General features: G+C 35.6%; 1 protein-coding gene and 1 pseudogene across 1 annotated transcript in view; both read left to right on the top strand.

The window, feature by feature from the left end:
* The window catches only part of Cntn4 (contactin 4), a 1,063,047-nt gene that overhangs the window by 61,287 nt on the left and 984,571 nt on the right, over nucleotides 1-17,189 (top strand). The gene's annotated exons all lie outside the window — the stretch shown is intronic.
* LOC101583620 lies at nucleotides 10,465-10,813 on the top strand (annotated as a pseudogene).

Below are 17,189 nucleotides of genomic sequence, written 5' to 3' on the forward strand. Positions count from 1 at the left end.
AATGCCAATAATAAAATATACTTTAAGGTAATAAAAATTTACACAGCCTCCTGAGCATGAAATCTTTTACCACTAAAAATCATCCACTGAATTATAATGAATTTAAACCTTAAAATGCAAGGAATAGCAAAGTTATTATTAGAAGCGAAGATTATAATGCCTATCCCAGAAATGAACTGTCTAAAGTCTGCAAAATATATGATATTTTGAAAACTTTAAACTCAAAACTCTTCTTTGATAAATGTAAATTTCTTATCTCTTATATGTCATTGTAATTTTAAAATAAAACCATTATAATCACTAAAATTAAACTAAAGTATTAGAAGGAAAGAGATCTTTGTTTCACCCCTGCCTGTGTTGGTCTGTAGTAATTTTGGCTTATGATACTGTAATATATTTTACATTCCTATTTGAAAAATCCTACTTGAATATTGTAATCCAATTAAGATTTATTCCAAAGATATGGCTAGAAAGTTATACTCCACACATACAGTTTGAGTTGTTTGAAAAGACTCTTGTGAAGCCTTGGGAAGCAGCTCGGCATTACAGCACCTGCTCAGCTTGCGCCCAGCCCTGGGTTTGATCCCAGCACTGTATGGCGGTGTGCGTACACCTGCACACGGACGCCTGCCTGGGGATGATTTTGAGGAGGGATCAGGTAGCGGGTAGATTTTTTTTTTCAAATTAAAAAATGAAATTCATGGATTAGATTTTATATGTAGAAAAGTATGAATTAAAAATTAACAAAAGTAAAACAGTTGTGCAATTAAAACAAGAAAGATGGCTTCTAAATGACTTTTAGTTTGAAAAGTTTCCAAATAAAGTATGTTATGTTTTTGAAAATTTGCACAAAATGCTTACTCAGTACTCTCATATGCAGTGAGATGTTTGTTTAGACTTTTACAAACAAATGCTTTTTAAATACAAAAGACTGAAATTAGTAACACTGAACATTTAACTTACAAGGCTAGAAAAAAACATTAATTATTTTTAAAAACAGAAATTAGTGAATTTACAAAATGCATGTAAACCCTAAGGAAAAAAAAACCTGTTAAAAAACAACAAACCAAGACTGGTGTGGTGGTGTGTGCCTGTAATCCCAGCGCTTGAGATGCTGAAAACAGGAGGATCACTATGAGTCCAATTTGGGTAGTGAGCCCCTGTGGACCCTGTACTAAACACATCTAAAAAATCAACAAATCTTTACCATGTCTTGATCAGAAAAATGAGAAGCTGCAACATAGAATCCTAGAATTATAGGGACCAGCAATGCTCAAGTAAGGCACTATAAAATTGGTGAAGAATTGGTGATTTGCTTGGAGAAAACATCGACTGTTAATTTTAATTCTTTTTTCAGGAGAAGTTCAGGTTAAATCAATCCCTGTGGGATAATAAATGAAAAATATAGCCTTTCCCTTATCTTTAGTTGTACAAAATGTGCAGATTGAGGTCTCTTTATACCTACATGCTAGTTGAGCAAACAATTCATTACCGAAGGACTTATAGTGTTCCTCAATTTTCAAACTTTTTGTCTTACTGAAAGATCTACTTTGTCTTACAAAAGACATTTTTTTATCTTGTTCTAAAGCTAGATGGAGAGTTCAATATTCATCTGTATGTTAATGGTCATTTAAAATTATAGACCAATATATATCAAACCACAAAATTCAATTTTAAAAATCAATAGCTTACCTATATACTTAAAATTAACTAGCTGAGAAAGAAATTAGGAAAAGAACTTATTCACAATAGCTTAAAAGAAATGAAATGAAATATCTAGGAATCATTCCAAGCAGTCATAAGAACAGACCATCCAAATTGCAGAATACTGATAGATAAATTGAAGAATAAACTACAAGACAGAGTGTCTTCCATTGTTCATGGGACAGCAGAATTAATATTTGTCTTAGTTACTTTTTACTCACTGCTGGGACAAATATTTGACACTCAGAACAAAGGCAGGAAAGGTTTATTTAGCTCACAATTACTGGAGGTTTCAGTCCATACTCAGCTGGCTCCAAGGCAGAGCAGCACATGGCAGAAAGCAACCTTTCATGGTGGCAGCAGAGAGCAGGAGCACAAGGGATGGGTATCAGCAGCTCAAGCAGCTAGCTTCTCTTCCCACCTTACATTGTAATGCAAATTACATGCCCCAGGGTAGGTACAGCCACCACACCCACAGTAATCAATCAAAAACTCCAGAAGCCACTCCAAGCCTTTATGAGGCTTTGGGAGACACCTAAACACAAACTATAACAATATTGTTAAAATGAATGTATTATGAAACCCAATTTAAAAATCAGTGCAATCACCCTAAAAATACTCGTTTCATTCTGCACAGAACTCAATAAAAAATCATAAATTTCATATGAAACACAAAAGTTCCTGAATAGTCAAAACATTACTAAGGAAAAAGAGCAAAGCTGGAGACATCATACTACATATTTCAAATTACTCTCTGAAGCTGGAGTAAAAAGAAGAAAGCAAAGCAAAGCATAGCGAAGCGAAGCAAAGCAGAAAGGAAAGGAAAGAAGGAAAGGAAAGGAAAGGAAAGGAAAGGAAAGGAAAGGAAAGGAAAGGAAAGGAAAGGAAGACAGACAAAGAAAGAGAAGCAAGCACAAAATGTACAGCTTGGTACTGATGTTAAAGTAGACTTATAGAACAATGGAATGAACAGAGGAAACAAAGCCATTTCACTACATCAAATTCTTGACAAAAAGGCCAGAAATAAGCAACCTCTTAAACAAATAGTCATGAAAAGTGAATATCCCTATGTCCAAGACTGATAATAGATTCATGTGTCTCACTCTGTACAAAAAAAAAAAATTAATTCAAAGTAAATGAAAAACTTGTGTATAACACTTGAAACTTTGAAAGTTCTGGAACAAACTATGGTGGAAATAGCAAAGATATCCTTAACAGGACTTCAGTTGCGCAGAACATTATAGCAAAAATCAGTGAATGGAGCTCCCTGCAATTACGATGTTTGTGCACAGCTAGGGAGACAACCAAGAGAGTAAAGATAGCATGGAGAATATGAGAAAATCTTTGCCAGCTACTCTTCCAAGAGAGGAAATATGTAGAACATATAAATAAGTTATTCCCAGCCTTTTTGACACCCGGGGCTGGTTTCCTGGAAGAAAAGTTCATGGAAGTTTTTAACGGATGCAAAGCAGGGTAGGGAGTGGTTTTCGGATGATTCAATCATGTGACATTCATTGTGTATTTGATTTCTGTAATCCTTACATTGTAATAATATAATGAAATAATTATACAATTCACCATAATGCAGAGTTAGTGACAGTCCTGAGCTTTTTTTTTTCCTGCAATGAGATGATCCATCCTATCTGGGGTAGTGGGACACAATGTCATCTAAATGTGCATTGTTTATGCTCAATCTACTCTGTGTTCTTGTTGTGGAGCCCAGTAGACAATGCTGCTTCTCAGAGATAGGATGTTGGCAACACCTGCTGGCTTTTCGGGGCCTTTGTGATAATCTGAGGATATTTCACCTTGATTTTAATCCAGGACATAGAGAGATTTAAAGTTATTCCAAACATACTTTTTTAAAAATTAATTTTATAGAAAAACAAATAGCAATGAGACAGTTTCAAAACTGATTAGTAGGACAATTTCAATAATTAATACATTGCATATTGTTGTCCTCACAATGATTATTCATAGTGCAAGATGCAGACATGGTATCTTTTCCAAACACTATTAGTATAAATCTTTCTTCTCGTTGAATTAAGAGAAAGTAACTGTATGTCTATCTTAACTATTTTGTATATACAGATACAAAATGGTTATTCATTTATATCCCCTTTCTTGTTTAGTTTTGTCAGAGATGGGTATTTCATTGCCATTTAAATACTGTAGATGCATGAATTCAACAAACTAATCCAATATAGTCCTGTAGTCCATAATAATAGTGGGTTATCCATAGGATTGGCAATGGTTAAGATCAAGATAAAGCAAGACCTATACAACAAGAAATGTAACCTTTTTATCTGACAAGGTCAGTCAAATCCCTTCAGAATTTACCCTGAAACCCTGTACGGCAGTTTGTAGCTCATTTTGTCAGTGTCAGCCATGTGGATGAGTCATGGTCATTACTTGACCAATTTGCTCTCTGTTAAAGCCTGAGAGAATGTTTTCTCTCCATGTGACTCTCCTTAGGCACACTATACATCATCGATCACTTTCCTTTGTGACTCCATGATCTCCTATATCAGAAAATTTGGGACATCACTGAGTTACAAGCTGTTACAGTACAAGTTCTCTTATGTCTTGAGTCCCCACTGACCAGAAGAGTGTAAGAATGAGATATAAAAAGTAAAGCCATATTAAAATGCTGAGCTGTAAAAGGCTGAAGTCAACAACTTCAAACATACTTTTAAGGCCACAACTATTTGTAGCTTGAAGAAGTTAATCATCTGCTAGAACAAGCAAACACAAGCAAAGTTGAGTCACCTAGATTATTCACAAATAGATTGTGAATCTATTCCTTCTTAGTTGCTAGTCTTAAGTGGTGGGGAAGGAATGCTGAAATGTTTTTCAAAGCTGAGATTAGTGGTCATGAACCAGCTGAGAAAAAGTAAGTCTTGGCTCAGTCTCTTTCAAAATTTCTACTTGTTATCTTGTTGTCAGCATTACTAAACTTAGCAACTTGAATTGCACACAGTGTTGACCCGTTAATCCTTCCTAACAATTGTGGCAGAGTATTTCCTGAAGTTTCATTAATTCTTCTCATTATGTTGCCAGCTAAAAGAGTAAGATGCCATCTTTTGAACTGTAGCATTTCTGAAAATCTCAAGACAGACATGTTAAACTGCTAACGGTTAAGGGCCTCTTAGCTTCAGCAGTAGTTAGCCACTAAGAACAATGATGTTCTTGGTTCAGACACATTTGATGAAGGAGTGGACTTTGTAATAATTTCTATCCACTGTGTTTATGTTCTTTTCTTTTGAAAACCCTCCAAGAGCTTGTTTTTTTTTTTTTTGTTTTGTTTTTGTTTTTGTTTTTTTAAATGCAGAATGCTTGGTCTTCAGATGGTGCAGCAGCTCTGAAGGCATCATGTATTCTACTGGATAGCCAGTCAGTATATATTATACAAAGCAAGCTTGGAAAAGATGAATCATCTTTTGCAATGAACTCATCATTGAAATAGGACTCTTGGTAGTTTCATTTACAGGCAGCATTCAGTTTTGCTGGCAGGCTTCGAGTCTTCCGATATCTCATCATTGAGTCTCATCCTATTTTCAGAAAAGCTCTCCAGAGGCTCACTTTTGGCTAGACTTAGCTTGTAGACTTCCCAACCTGACCGGGATAGGTTTGCTGTAGAGGAGAGAGCCATGGATGGAAGTGGTAAATAAAAAAATGAATGAGTCATGCACAGACTAAGAGTTAAACTACCCCTGAAAGCCTGCCATCTGATGCCGCCATGCAACTAAACTGCATTAACTTGGTAGCCACTCTAAACCAGCCACCAAATGTAGTTTGTCACTTGCCATTCAAGGATAAGATTTTGATGGGGCTGAAAGCAGCTGATGCCCTATGGTATCTGAGTAGTCAGACTTCTCTGTTTATGGTAGACTGTCAGAAGCCACCCTGCCATGCTAGCATCACCTCAGATCATCAGGCCGTAGATTCTGTTAGGATACATGTAACCCTGATCCTCACATGTGCCATTCAGAGCAGGGTTCACACTCCCATGCGAATCTAACATTGTGCTGTCCTGACAGGAGGTGGGGCTCAGGCAGTCATGAGAGTGACAGAGAGGAGCTGTAAGTATACATGGAACCTTCCTCACTTGCTTGCCCACCACTGACCCCCTGCTGTATGGCCTGGCTCCTAACTGGCCATAGACCTAGAGCTTGCAAACCCCTGATATGAAGATCTCAACAAACACCACCATGACCAGACACCTCTGCAAAGAAGCGTACATGGCCAACAAGTATATAAAAATAGTCAACAATCTTTTCTTTCTTTCTTTCTTTCTTTCTTTCTTTCTTTCTTTCTTTCTTTCTTTCTTTCTTTCTTCTTTCTTTCTTTTCTGCAGAGCTTTGCTCCACAGGGGCTCAGTCCTTCTTGGCAGCTGCATTCTTCATTGAGGCCAGCACCTTGATCAGCTCCTCATGCTTCTTGGCATAGATGTGCATCCCCCCCCCCTTTCTTGATGAACTTGAGGGCACATTTGTCCTTGGAGATCTTGAGCAGCTCTGTGGTGTGTGCAAAGGGGTGAAGCTGAACACCTCCCAGATCATGTCCCACATGAACTCGGTGTGTTTGTTGAGGTGACCGTGATGGCAGCTGTGCCTTGTTTTGCTCACATTCTTAGTTACCTTGTGGCCCTTGTTGATGCCCATGGCCATGGGTTAGCATGGGACCATGGCTACCGTTTTTCAATGGTTGCTGTGGCAGAAGACAAATAGTCAACATTCTTGATCATGAAGGAAATGCAGATAAATACTATGTGACTTTCTGTCTCACCCTAGTCAGAATACTCACAATATGAAAAAAGAAACATTTTGGAAAAGTGAACCCTGAACAGTGCTGGTGGAAAGCTCTCAAGTTTATTTTGTCATAATTCACATTAGCCATGATATAGAACCAGCCTAGGTGCCCGTAAACACACCTAGATACAGCAGTTCAGACAAATATACACAATAGAGTATCATTCAGCCATAAAGAAAAATGAAATTAGATTATATATAATAAAAGGGATGAAATTGGTGATACTATATTAAGTGAAATAAGGCAGACTCAGAAAGACAAGTATCATGTGTTTTACCTAACATGTGGAAACTAGAAAAGATGATATGAAAGTAGAAGGGAGACTGTTATTAGATAAGAGGAAGGGAATAAGGAGAAGGGGACAGGAGGTGGAAATGGTCATATGAAAAGTCAGAATGACTAATAATGTCATTATGACATTGTATGAGTTCATTGAGGAGGAATATATCCACTGTACTCCATTTAATGAAACAAAAGTTTCTTCTTTATTTTAAAAAATGCATTAATATATTGAAATACCAAGAAATCATTTGAAATATATTCAATTGACTGTCTTAATCTGTGTCTGGGAATGAGGCTGGTAAGCACATTTTTTGTTTGCTTGTTTAAAAGTATTTTTGACCTGTGCTATTCTTTTTTATAAGGATTTTTTTTTCTCCGAATGCCTTCAGGGCAGGTTTAGCTGGCGTGAGTTGTGGAGATTGAACCACAGCAACCTGAGCCTGACTGCTTTGTTGAAGCAGCCACTTAAAGAACTGAGCTAAGGGGCAGGCCCCCAGACCTGTGCTATTCTAAGATATTTCTAATCAGAGGAAATTAAAAATTGGTAAAAGTATGTGAGCTATAAATGGTATATAAGCTTTAACTAGTTTCATTACAGTAATCATTTCACTATATGTATATACATATGTATGATGTCACATAAATCATAATATATCTCACAACATGATATTGTGAATGTTACCTATGCATGTTACTTTTCAATTATACTAAAATATAAAAATATAAAATGTACAATAATTGTGCAGAATATAATAAAGATACATAAACTAAGCATTATAGTATAGTACTTTATATAATACAGTAAGAAAATAAATAAGTTCAACATTACTATCTTGATAGATATTTTAACTATTTTGAGGTCTGATCTCCAGCCCCGCATGCCTCACCGGCCCTGCACATGGGGTGCGCTGAGCCATGAACCAGGCTGGGCATGGTGGCACACCACTATAAGCCCAGCACTGAGGAGGCTGAAAACAGGAGAATCATTATGAATTTGAGCAGCATAGTGAGACCCTGCATCAAATATATAAAAAAATGACAAAAAAATTATAACAGGAAATGTATATTTTACTAAGTGAACTGGGAATAATTAGAAACTTATTAACTATAAATATAACTAAGGATATGTATGAAAGTTACTAGTGAATATAACAATTAATTGTACATTATAAGTACATTATATGAGTTATCATATAAAAATCAGAAAAAAATCTCAATACTGTCCCCATTAGTGTTGTTTGTCAACAGTGCTTGAAGATTATTGTTAGCAAAATTAAAATGATATTGAGAATAAATAATGGGAAAGGACAAATTATTTCTATATTCGGGTTATATTTAGGCTCTTCAGTTAAAACTTTATAATTGCTATAAGTTTTTAAAGCTAAAGAATTTATCAATATGGCTAAAAATGAGATAGATAAAGCTACTAGCATTATATATAGTTGTAAGAATGAGAAAATGTAGTGGAATTATATTCATAGCATAGACAAATACAACAAATATACAAGTACTTTAAAAAAAATTTGGTGCAGGGTCTCACTACATAGTTTGTACTTATAGTGATGCTCCTGTCTCAGCCTCCCCAGTGCTGGGATTACAGGCATGTTCCACCAATGTGGTTTCCCTGGCCAGCGTAGCATACCTGGGTCCTGGAGCTGGGTTTGGAAGGCATATGGTACTGAGGATAGAACCCACTTGCCAGGCAGGTGCTTAGACTGGTGAGCTAGACCCTCATTAATAGATACATTTATGAGAGTTCAGCTGCAAATAAGTTTTCTTTTTCTTTCTTCCTGTCCCTGTCCATTTCTCTCTTTGTCTATGTCCTTTTTCTTGCTTTCTCTCTCCTTTTTCCTTTTCCTTTTTGTGTAGAATTTGGGTAGCCTAAGGGAAATCCAAGTTTCATGTGGAAGAAAAAAGGCCACAAAGTGAGGGAGTTCAGAAAGCATAGCTACCATCAAGACATCAACCAACAACAAATGCTGGAGGGCATATGGAGAGAAAGGAACCCTTCACTACTGGTAGGAGTGTAAATTGATGCAGCCACTATGGATATCAATGTGGAGCCTCTTCCAATAACTAGGATTACAGTTTCCATTTGACTCAGCTATTTCCCTATTTCCTTTCACAAAATAGTTAAAAACATCATACCCAAGTGATACATGTGCACCCATATTTATAGCAGCACAGTGTGTAATAGCTAAATCTTGGAAACAACCCAAATGCCCATCAACTGAGGAATGGGTAAAAAAGTTGTGGTATTTTTATACAATGTAGTACTAGTCAGCCAAAAAGAAGGACAAATTGGAAACTTTCATAGCTAAATGGGTGCAAGACCATGCTCACAAGTGAAATAAAACAGATGCATGTGTGTAAACAACATATTGTCTCCATGATATGAGAAAGTGAAAGAGTAAATATGATCCAAATATATAATAGATATGGTAAAATGAGAAAAAATCTTTAAAAGGAAAGAGAAACTACAGTTGGGGAATGGAGAAAAGAAGGAAGGAAACACAAAAAGCAAAATAAATAAATATTCATATATGTGATAATTAAGATAGTTATATTGCTAATTCTTAGTTTATTATATGGAAAAGTTTGTGCTAATATTATTTGGACAATTAAATGCTGATATCTTGCACTCTGAGTAATTTAAAGATGACAATACAAAATGTATTAACCATGGTTACCCACTTAATATCTTGTTTTGAATTATTTTTCTCCTTAAAATAAAAATTTGAAAATCTACAGAATTTATGGAGAAAACATTCTGGAAGAAGTACAGGGAACATTTATTAGATATAATTGTAAATCACAAAGCCAAGTGTATTTTTAAAATAATATGCAATGAAAAAATATACATATGGATAGATCAATCGAAGTAGACCAAACCATAATTAGAAGTTTGAAGATAGTAAATATCACGCGAAATGAATAGCATTATTGATTTGATAACTCAGTAAATGCTAAAAATCTTGTCTATAATTGCATTAATACTTTAGAAAAAGTTTATTTATTTATATGTTTATTTATTTTTGATACCAAGGATTGAGCTCAGGACTTAGTGCTTACTAAGCTGGTGCTTATGCTGCTGAGCTATCTCCCCTGCTAACATTAGTTTGAAACTTAGATTTTTATATAAATTTATATTAAATATAGATAAAACAATATTTTTAACTTTGAATGAGGAATTGTTCAGTATGAAACAAGTCCAAGAACTACTAAAAGAATAAATATGAGTTAGGCTTTCTTAAAAACTTTAATAATATGTGATGCGGATTTTTCCTAAACAGAAACATATTGAAACAAATGTTCAGTGCATAATTTTGATTACATCAAATGGCAGGCCCCGAAATGTCCACCAGTTCATGGACATATGGCTATAAAAAGCATGGCCTTACAAAAGCATTAAAAGGACACTGGTAAGGGTGAGATGTATAGTACTATATGTGTTGACCTAAGGAAGTGCTCATTGCATCTTCAGAGAAATACAGTTACACAATAAGGTGCGACACGCTTTCATATTTGTAATACGATGTTTTTGTGCTTGTATTTATCCTGCATGTATAGAAAAAGACAAAATGTTAATATCAAATTCAAGAAGTCTTGTGCTGAAATTAAGAATGTAAGTGTTCAGGCTGAAGAATTGGGTCCGATTTCATCAAGATGGTGCTGCTGGAGAGCGAGCAGTTCCTGACCGAGCTAACCAGGCTCTTCCAGAAGTGCTAAACGTTAGGCAGCATGTTCATCACCCTGAAGAAATATGATGGTCGAACTAGATCCATCTCAAAGAAGGGCTCTGTGGAGGGCTTTGAGCCTGTAGATAACAAATGTCTGTTGTGAGTTATGGATGGGAAAAAGATCAGCACCATGGAGAGTTCTAAAGAAGTAAGTTCAGATGGCCTATTCAAACCTGCTGAGAGCTAACATGGACGGGCTGAAGAAGAGAGACTAGAAAAACAAGAATAAGAAGCCAAAACTGCCCAGAAAGGCACTCTGGGTTCTCTGCTCTTAACAGTTAACCAACAGATTGCTGTTTTTCCTTTTGGCCACAAAGCTAGATTTTTGGTTTCCCTGTAGCAACTATTTTCATGTGAGATGAGAGTCATTTTGGAGAGAAAAAGATTACAGTGTACAGGGTAGTTGTGGAAAGAAACTAGTTCAGATTTGTGCTGTGTGGTTGTGTTCTTACTTTGCAAAGGCCTCTGTAACAATTTCCCTGAAGAGCAAGGTATCATTAAATATTTGTTTCCCTGCTCAGAAAAAAAGAATGAAAATGTTCAACACTTTTAGCATACTCTTAATTATTTTTATATTCATAGTGAGCAATGATAGCTTTAATTTGAAAAAGTACAATGTCTTAGTTACTTTTCTCTCATTGCTGGGACAAAATACTGATACCCAAAATTAGGGAAGGAAAAGTTTATTTAGCTCACAGCTAGTGGAGATTTCATTACATACTCAACTGGCTCCAATACAGAGTGGCACATGGCAGAGGGCAGCAGTTCATGGCTTTGAACAACAGCAAAGAGAAAGGGGAGGAACAGAGGCTGAGGTAGCTAACAAGGTTCTCTCCCTTTTTGTATGTAGACAATTCCAGCATTTGATCATGAATTAATCACAAACTCTAGAAGTCACACTAATGATTGCATGAGGCTTTGGGGGACAACTAGACACAAACCGTAACATATGGGTATTTCCAATTTTAGTAAATAAGTGAATGGGATGATTTACATTGTCCTATGTGTGATTATGTGAAATTCTAACCCAAGCTAATTCTTATGAAAGTGTTCTGAATGACATATTCCAAGGTGCAAGTAAGCATGTTTCCTGTTAATGTCATCTCACAGTTATGAATGGAACATTCTCTTTGACTATATCAAAACCTACAAAGGAATAAAACAATCATTTGTATAACATACTCAAATTGCTTTCTCAATAGTATGTGATGAACTCTTAATATTTGGTATGAATATTGTCTGTGATCTCTAGTCCCATGGTGGCCAACTTTTGGCATATGTGTTACCCTGGGATGTTTGTATTATTGAGAACTCTAAAAGGTTTTCTACAACTGCTAAACAATTGCTCCTTTGACCAAAAGAACTTAAGAACTTACTTAAATGTGAAGGTTCAAGCTCCATCCTAAAGCTACTGATTATAAAATTGGTAGACCCCATGCTCAAAATGGGCATTTCTAAAAACTCCTCTAGGTGTTTGTGGTGAATTCTAAAGTTGACAAACACTACTTTACCACACCTTAGGAAAGTGGTTTTTTGTGTGTGTGTGTGTGTGTGTGTGTGTGTGTGTGCGTGCGCGCACGCGCGTGGATGTGTGGTACCGTGGATTGAAGTTAGGACCTTGTGCTTTCCAGGCAGGTGCTTATACCACTGAGCTATATCCCTGGCAGGAAAGTTGTTTTATGCATCAAATTTTAAATTTATTTTTTTTCCTATAGAGTTTATCAGAGTATTTACTGAGAATGATTAGAAAAACCACTGGTAGTAGGCCAGCTCATGAGAATACTTGAATTCTTGCTTAAATATGTTTGTGTTTTTGTTTCTTTTCTTTTCTTTTTCTTTTTTTTTTTAAAGCAGAATATATTTACCGGGAGAAAGAAAGCTCTTGTCCAGGAGGGGGACTAGAGTAGGTTGCTCTGGGAAGCTGCCTTATCTAGGATTTTTATACTGAGGTGAGGTGGGTCTAAGGTGAAAAACATGGGAATGTACTAGGTGGGCACGAGGTGGGACAAAACTACAGTCAACCAATGAGGTTAAAAGTCCTACAATTTTTTTTGAGGTACAGGTAGAGTGTTGATAGCTATGATGGTTTCTGCATGTGGAAAAACTATGAATGGTGATGTATACCTCCAGGACAACTGCACCAATAGTAGTACAAACTAAGTCTGGGTCACAGGGTCACAGGTGATTACATAGCCATTGAATAGATGAGCAAGATGTAGCTAACACCCAGTTTGAGGTACAGGAAAATAGAACTGAGAGTCAGAGAAAAGAAGAAAAAGGCAAAGAAGATTGAAATTGTAAGCTTAGGTGAAAATATTACTAGTAGTACAGATCAGAATGCTATCTCTGATTTGCAAATGTTAAATTGTGTTCGTGAGATATCAGTCATCAAAGAAATGATTGGTTTGTTTGGATGTCTATATTGGGACTTTCAGTTCATTAGAATAATCATTACAATTCTCAATGATTAGCATTAAAACAAAAGAGAGCACAAATACAGTTGAATATTTTGCCAGACTCATCAAATATGATTTTGATGCGCTAAAAACTCCTAATGAGGACACAGCGATCAACTAAACAAACAGACCATTTGGCATGAACAGAAATGTCAACAGAAGTATAATCTACTAAGTTGCTGATTAGGGATGGTACTAACTGGTGGGTGGATTTAAGCCAAAACACAGAACAGTGGGAAGCCGGTGCAAGAGAGACTCTGGGAAATATGAGTGATCAATCACTTTAAATTGTAATTTAGAGTTCATATTGCAGAACTAAATCTTCCTATATCAGACTTTCCATAGTACTTCACTTACATTTCTATTGATGTATTTATTTGCATTTGAAAAGATCTTTGTGGTATTAAGGACGATTATTGAATACAATGTGATAGGATGAATGTCTTGATGTAGATCAATGCAAATCAAAGTTTAAATGCAGTTATTCTGTGGTAGACATGACATAAGAAAGCAGAAAATCTTAAATTCAAAGCTCATCTCATCTACTTTCTTCCTGTTATAATGTGGTCAGATCTGAATATTTGTTCTTAACCTATTAAATAGTGATAATAATGGTTTGCCTCACACTATTGCAACATAAAATGGGAAAAACAAATGTATGCATATGCAGTGCTTAACAAAGAATATGGAAAAATGATTTCTCATCGAAACTATCTGTTACTTCTACTACTATTGTTTTCTCATTAAATAAGATTTGAGAGTTAAGAGGAATTTTGCAAATCCTAGAGTAAGAGGTTTCTGTATCCTTAGGTATATTTTACCAACACTATCAGGTATGATCCAAACAAGTGTCACTATGTTTGAGCTTTTTTGATGAGTGATTGAGCAAGGAACTGATAAAGTCGACATTCATTTTTAGATTCTAGTGGCAAAAGGTACAGGGACTTGGTTATTCCAGAATAAAATACTTGGTTTTATTCTTGTGGAAAGAAACCTACACCTGATCAATCAGATTAAGCAGAACAGAGTTAGTCATTCAAATTTAACAACCTGAGTTAAAATCACTTACAGAGTATTCAGAGACAAGATTTTCATAGATGGCTTTCTCATCTCTGTATCCTCATGTGGTGGAAGCTCTCCATATATCTTCATATAGGGAAGCTCCCCAGAGTCTCTTGCATAAGGGTCTTGACTCCATTCATGAAAACTGCCCCTTCATGATCAAGTCACCTACCAAGAGTCCCATGTCCTTATATTATTCCATTAAGGTTTAATATTTCAACAGAATTTTTGATGGCATACAATATTCTATGGGAATATATATAACAGTTCATTTTCCATTATTGAACCAGAATTCCAGGAGCTGTTTACTTTATGAAGAAGGTAGGATTATTTAGCTCATGGTTGTGGATCCTGAAAGGTCACAGTTGGATAGCTCATGGATTTGGCCTATCATCAGGATTTCATGGTGTATGTTGTAACATAATGACAGCATCCCAGGAAAGAGTGATCATATAGTAAGGTAGGAAGCCATAGTGCCCAGAGAGGGTTGGAGAACAACTAACTCCAGAAGACCAGTATTCTCTCAGGGACTTAATCACCTACCATAAAGTTTCCCCTAATTAGAATACTGCTACACTGGACAGCTAAATGCCAAAATATGAAACTTTGAGGGACACTACTCCTCTTCAGGACAGTAAAGTTTTCATTTCAACCAGGAATGGGATGGGGGCATTTCTGTAGGACTTTGGTCCACGGTTAAGATATTCATCTCAAATAACTTAATATTGAATGTTTTTGTTTATAAATATTATTTATCTTACTGTATTGTACACTCTTTAAGACATTGGTGGGGAAGTCAAGTTGGATAATGCAAAGAAAGCCTTGAAGCAGACATTCAGTTGCTGAGGCTTCTTAGAGGCTGCACAGAGAAATTAGCATGACTAATAAGTAATGAATGATTTCACAACACTGAATTTCACTAGCGTCTCGTAAGGAACTAGAGATGGCTCTAAGTCCCCAAAGTATGATGATTTTCAAAAGTGACTTGACATCAATTCTAGCTAGATGATATGTATGTTGTGATAACTCTGACTTAATCTAATCACATAGAGAAAATGAACAAAATGGACAAACTGAAGCTGAAATACTTAGAGAAATCACAGTCATGCCGCAGGCACACAAACTGCACAGCATCAGAAAGAGAATAAAGAAAGTATTCATCAGAGACAGGAAATTGTCTGCCCTTCTTGCCAACCCATGTATCAGTACAGTAAATGTTACTGAAGTTACCTGAAAGTGTGGCTTACTTCTTGCATTTGAAGAAAATGTAACAAATGAAACATCACATTGTAAAAGTAACCCTTTTTTAAATGTTAAATCTAAATATATTGCTCTATTTTTCCCATTGTAAACATGTGTCATCATTCCTGAAGTTACACAAAACATGCACGCACCTTCTGGCCCATGACAGGCCTTCTAGAATCAATGGACTTCACAGCATTGTGGAGATGATGTCTTACAGGAAACAAATCAGTAGTATCTGTGAGGGATTCATTTGATATAATCTTTGCCACTTCTCCAGTAAGGAACTGGGGATTGTAACTGAAAGACCTCAATTTACTTATTAATGAAATTTTGTTAAATTGAATATCTATATCTGAATATATCATGTAGTAGCATTGTAATTTTATTGGCTGATAAATATGAAAATTAGCTTTTGTTCTGATAGGTGTTTTTCTGTCAGAGTACATAGTAAAAGAAACTGCATGGTTTTCTGGATTCTATTGTGTAGGACAAATGGAAAATAGCTATTTAAAATTAAATACAAGGTTAGTAAACAAATCAGTTTATGTAAATACAATGAACATAATGAGGTGAATGCTAATAATTCTTCTTTCTAAAAGAAAAATGTGCTACCGGGTAAGCTTGATATGCCACAGGCAAACTGGACTGAGATGAATACTTTTAAATTTTGCATTATAAATTCAGCGGGCATATGTCAACAAATTTGATATGGTTTAGGAGATGCTTTGAAAGCTAACTTAAATATAAAATGAAAGCCTATTTTCTATAAAAGCATATGTAATACAAGAAAGAAAATTACTACAAGTTAATATCATGACCTTGGGTCACTTCCTGAATGTTTAAGAATGTATGCAGGAAAAATGGTGCTGAAAAAACTGGCTTTCCACATGCACAGTACTAAAATTAGATGCATGTCTTTCGCCATACACTAAACTGAAGTCAAAATGGATCAAAGATTTAAGTATTAAAACAGAAACACTAAATCTACTGGAGGTTAAGTTGGCAGAAATCTTGAAGACATAAGGATAAGCAAATAATTCATCAACAAAAGCCAAATTGTAGGGGAAATACTTGGAGAATCAACAATTGGAATCTCATCTTACAAAAAGTTTTTTGTATGTAAAAAGAAATCACCAGCAGAGTAAAAAGAAAACCCACAAATTGAGAAAAAAGTAGCCACTTTACCTCAGACAAAGGACTTCTATTTAGAACATATAAAGAATTAAAAACAACGAGGCCCCAAAAATTCAAAGATCGAACCAAAAAGCAAGTATACACTTCTCAGATGAAGAAACACAAATGATGAATGAATATATGAATAAATGTTCAACATCATTGGTCATTCAAGAAATGCAAATTAAAGCAACACTGAGAGTCCATCTCACTGTAGAGAGACTGGCTATCATCAAGATGTCAATAGCAAATGCTGGAGAGACTGTGGGGGAGTAGGAACCCTTCTCCACTGTTGGTGGGACTGCAGACTGGCACAACCACTGTGGAAATCAGTGTGAAGATTTCTCAAGAAATTAGGTTTAGAGATCCCATTCAAGCTAGCTATTCCCCTCTTAGGTATTTTTCCAGAAAATCTGAAAATATACCACAATGATATATGTTCACCCATGTTTATAGCAGCACAATTTGCTATGGATGAATATTGGAAACAACTCCGACCATCAACTAAGGAATGCATAAAAAAGATGGTATTTTTATACAATGGAGTATTACTCAGATATAAATAAAGATATATATGATGTTTTCATAGGAAAATGGATATAATTAGAGACCATTCTCATACATCACATTGTCTCCCTAGTGTAATAAGCTGGAAGAGTAAATAAGATCTGAAAGTTACAATGTATATTGTGATAAGGAAAGAAATTATTCAAAA

The sequence above is a fragment of the Octodon degus genome, unplaced genomic scaffold (assembly GCF_000260255.1).
Source record: "Octodon degus isolate 3935 unplaced genomic scaffold, OctDeg1.0 scaffold00030, whole genome shotgun sequence".
Classification (NCBI taxonomy): Eukaryota; Metazoa; Chordata; class Mammalia; order Rodentia; family Octodontidae; genus Octodon; species Octodon degus.